The sequence below is a fragment of the Bombina bombina genome, chromosome 6 (assembly GCF_027579735.1).
Source record: "Bombina bombina isolate aBomBom1 chromosome 6, aBomBom1.pri, whole genome shotgun sequence".
NCBI lineage: Eukaryota > Metazoa > Chordata > Amphibia > Anura > Bombinatoridae > Bombina > Bombina bombina.
This window is the reverse complement of record NC_069504.1, coordinates 651207999-651212942: the sequence shown is the minus strand read 5'-3', so window position 1 is coordinate 651212942 and position 4944 is coordinate 651207999. Positions and strand designations below refer to the sequence as shown.

The window sequence follows — 4944 nt, the reverse complement described above, 5'->3', positions numbered from 1 at the left end:
CGCCTCTGAGGAGTCTGATATCGATAAGGATGGCACCATCAATCACTCAGAATTTCAGCATGTTATTTCCAGATCTCCTGACTTTGTCAGGTAATGGTATTATATATTTTCTATCTTTTATAAAGCTGCCCAAACACCAATTGCATAATAGTGGCTTAAAGCTAATGGCTAGCAATGCAGCTCTTTAGCGCCCCCTAGTTTTGATGTGTTCATAAAACAAATGATGAACTCAAGATTTCAAAAGGTTGCATGAGCCAAAACCAATAAAAAAATAATGCTGGAAGTATAAAAAGGGGCATAAAAGTTTGAAAAGAATATGTGAATGTTATGTGCAAGTAATAGTGTTCCAACTATGGGGTCAATCACAATCCTTTAGAAGAATATATAAACTTATTTGTCTACAAAAATCAAAATAGACTTTAAAGCAGGTTTTTTTTTTAAATCGCTTGACTAAAGGATTGTGATTGCCTCCTATGTGTTTAAACCATGCAAAGGGTTCCACTCCATTGCAGCACTACACTGCCCTACTGGAAGCTAGCTGAATACATCTGGCGAGCTAGTTACAAGAGGTATATGTTTGTAGTCCGCACTGCTCCCCAGCCTAACTATGTATAATTTTCAGCAAAGGATGGCAAGAGAACAGTGAATTTGATAATATAAATAAATTAAAAAGTCTTTTAAAACTGCATGCTCCTGAACCATAAAAGTTTAATTTTAAATGTTTGTGATCTTTTAACTTGCTAAATATTTTATTAATCTCATCTTTGTGGTTATTATGCCCCAAATTGACCTTCACGGAATGGGTAGTCATAGTGACTTTTTATCACTTGGGTTTTTGTCAAAATTACTTTGTAATCGTATACTTCATAGAGATGTGGCATATGTTCTTTATATATGTTGATCATACAGGCAGTGCAGAATTATTAGGCAAATGAGTATTTTGACCACATCATCCTCTTTATGCATGTTGTCTTACTCCAAGCTGTATAGGCTCGAAAGCCTACTACCAATTAAGCATATTAGGTGATGTGCATCTCTGTAATGAGAAGGGGTGTGGTCTAATGACATCAACACCCTATATCAGGTGTGCATAATTATTAGGCAACTTCCTTTCCTTTGGCAAAATGGGTCAAAAGAAGGACTTGACAGGCTCAGAAAAGTCAAAAATAGTGAGATATCTTGCAGAGGGATGCAGCACTCTTAAAATTGCAAAGCTTCTGAAGCGTGATCATCGAACAATCAAGCGTTTCATTCAAAATAGTCAACAGGGTCGCAAGAAGCATGTGGAAAAACCAAGGCGCAAAATAACTGCCCATGAACTGAGAAAAGTCAAGCGTGCAGCTGCCAAGATGCCACTTGCCACCAGTTTGGCCATATTTCAGAGCTGCAACATCACTGGAGTGCCCAAAAGCACAAGGTGTGCAATACTCAGAGACATGGCCAAGGTAAGAAAGGCTGAAAGACGACCACCACTGAACAAGACACACAAGCTGAAACGTCAAGACTGGGCCAAGAAATATCTCAAGACTGATTTTTCTAAGGTTTTATGGACTGATGAAATGAGAGTGAGTCTTGATGGGCCAGATGGATGGGCCCGTGGCTGGATTGGTAAAGGGCAGAGAGCTCCAGTCCGACTCAGACGCCAGCAAGGTGGAGGTGGAGTACTGGTTTGGGCTGGTATCATCAAAGATGAGCTTGTGGGGCCTTTTCGGGTTGAGGATGGAGTCAAGCTCAACTCCCAGTCCTACTGCCAGTTTCTGGAAGACACCTTCTTCAAGCAGTGGTACAGGAAGAAGTCTGCATCCTTCAAGAAAAACATGATTTTCATGCAGGACAATGCTCCATCACACGCGTCCAAGTACTCCACAGCGTGGCTGGCAAGAAAGGGTATAAAAGAAGAAAATCTAATGACATGGCCTCCTTGTTCACCTGATCTGAACCCCATTGAGAACCTGTGGCCCATCATCAAATGTGAGATTTACAAGGAGGGAAAACAGTACACCTCTCTGAACAGTGTCTGGGAGGCTGTGGTTGCTGCTGCACGCAATGTTGATTGTGAACAGATCAAAACACTGACAGAATCCATGGATGGCAGGCTTTTGAGTGTCCTTGCAAAGAAAGGTGGCTATATTGGTCACTGATTTGTTTTTGTTTTGTTTTAGAATGTCAGAAATGTATATTTGTGAATGTTGAGATGTTATATTGGTTTCGCTGGTAAAAATAAATAATTAAAATGGGTATATATTTGTTTTTTGTTAAGTTGCCTAATAATTATGCACAGTAATAGTCACCTGCACACACAGATATCCCCCTAAAATAGCTAAAACTAAAAACAAACTAAAAACTACTTCCAAAAATATTCAGCTTTGATATTAATGAGTTTTTGGGTTCATTGAGAACATGGTTGTTGTTCAATAATAAAATTAATCCTCAAAAATACAACTTGCCTAATAATTCTGCACTCCCTGTAATGATAAAATCATGGCTTGGGTTGATATAGTGACATGATTGAGGATACAGCCACACTTTTTTTTTTTTTTTTTTTTTTTTTTTTTTAATGTATAATAAAAAAAAAAGGAACCAAATGTAAACTTATATGGGCTATAGAAAGACTGTTTAAACAGACATTCCCAGAATTGTCTATTTCTAAAATATTTGCTGCATTAGTAATTATGATGATTTAATATATTTATTTATATTTTAGTTCCTTTAAGATTGTGCTGTGATGGATCCATTTTGACGGTTTACAGGAAGATAATCTCAGTAAATCGTTAGTCTAGCCAGTAGGCTGACATTCCTCATCTGTGAATGAATATTCTATGGAATGATGCAAACAATCGAAGCACAGGATGTAACTATGACAAATCTTGCAATAACTACTAAGAAAATACCTTCAAAATTAATCTCAAGTGAATCTCTGTTATACTGTGTGTTTCATTATTAGCTTCTGTTTTAGAAGTTTAGGCTTTATTTTTTGTTCAACGAATGCTTGATTCTAGAAACAAAGCTGGATTTAGTTGAATTTGTATTCTCTTTCCCAACATTTCAGGCAACTATAAGGCTGAATGTTATGTCAAGTGTGTTTAAATATATATATATATATATATATAATCGCAATTTAATTTTTTTTCATGAAAACATTTGCCTTAAACTAAGTGCACTTTATGGTCTACGTACTGGATTTTCTATGAGGTATTTAAAAGTGAAATAACCTGCCTGATTATATTATACAAGAAATATATATGCAGAATATATTCTACATGTGCCTCAAATAAAATGTTTACTGCTAATGAACTGGAACAATAACTTTTTTTGTTTTTAATCAGCCTTGATATTTATAGCTTTAGAAAAGGGGGGGGGGGGTGAGAGATTATATGAATGTTTAACAATTTAATGTTAACTTGAGATGATTATTTTTTACTGTGACATTTGTGATTAATATATGCCACATGAGATCAGGAAAATTCACACCTTTTTTAGTTTTTTTTTTTATTATTAGTTATGGTTAGAAAACTGCTGCACAACTTTAAAATGAATGAATAAATCCTTGCCTGAAAAAAAACAATTTTAAAATAAACCTCCAATAATAGCTTGATTGTGTTAGCAGTATATTTTACATGATGTAGCACAGAACCTTTAAAAGTATATTGTGACTATTGCTAATGTATGGCGACTTTGAATACATCAACAATGTCAACTCTGAATCTGTTATACATACTTTATGCAAGTAATAAATCTGACTGGAAAATCTATAAACTGGCCAAGTACAGTTGTAAATGAGAAAATATGCAACTATTTGTTTACATTTTAACTTGAAACAAGAAGTCAAATGTATGTGGTCCTGTTTAAATTCTATCCAATATTTAATTTGCACTGCTTACTTTGCAAAATGTGCATTCTACTAGATAAACAATTTTACTAATGCTGATGGTTTCTTTACAGAATTTATAAATAAAGTTTAATTTTAATACAAAAATATTATGTTGGTCTTTTTATTATAAACATAAAATCAATACATCAAAAACTACCCTCTTCAATTAATTTCAGTGCCTTGAAAAGTACATGAATCGATCTCATCTCCTTCCTCCATTTGAAATAAAGTCTTACACATGGAATTGTTTTTGGCATGATTAATTAAGTGCAAAATAATCTGTAAATGAGCAGCATCTATAAAATACTTGTAAAAAAATATTTCCTTCCATAAGGCAGGGAGAGTCCACGATTTTATTCCTCACTGTTGGGAAATACAACACCTTGTCACCAGGAGGAGGCAAAGACACCCCAGCCAAAGGCTTAAATATCCCTCCCACTTCCCCTATCCGCTAGTCATTCTTTGCTTTTCAGCACTATAGCAGGTGGCAGAGAAGTGTCAGAATATTTGGATAGTCCTATAATGGGTATGTTCCCTTAAAAAGGGACTGGAGTTTTAAGTAATCATGTCAACCTCTCAGTGAGAGTATTGATGAAAGTTAGAGTCTGGAGATGCAGGGAAAGTTTTTCTGCTAATCCATCCAGACTGTCGCCTAATAGCTCCTGAGCAATCAGTGTTGACGAGTTTCACTGCTTGCCGTTACACACAAGTCCATGTCAGAGCGTCGCTGCAAGACTGTCACACTTGAGAGGCTGTGTCTGTTCCACACCATGGAGGGTAAGACCATTATTATATTCACTTTTGCTATACAAGGTCATAGTGTGACTACTTTATGCCTCAATAGTATCATGGGTTAATATCTCCTTCAGGGAGATTAATTGAAAAGCTAGGGGTTATTTATAACTGCTTTAATGTTAGTTTCTTTCATGTAATTAGCAAGAGTCCATGAGCTAGTGACGTATGGGATATACATTCCTACCAGGAGGGGCAAAGTTTCCCAAACCTTAAAATGTCTATAAATACACCCCTCACCACACCCACAATTCAGTTTTACAAACTTTGCCTCCGATGGA

At 35.9% G+C, this 4944-nt stretch overlaps 1 long non-coding RNA gene across 1 annotated transcript; it reads left to right on the top strand.

Annotated features, from left to right (window-relative positions):
* Positions 1-7: 7 nt before the first annotated feature.
* On the top strand, positions 8-3976 carry LOC128662189 (uncharacterized). Its single transcript, XR_008402717.1, has 2 exons — positions 8-90; positions 2705-3976. It is a non-coding gene; the product is annotated as an uncharacterized LOC128662189 (long non-coding RNA).
* The last annotated feature ends 968 nt before the right edge of the window (positions 3977-4944 follow it).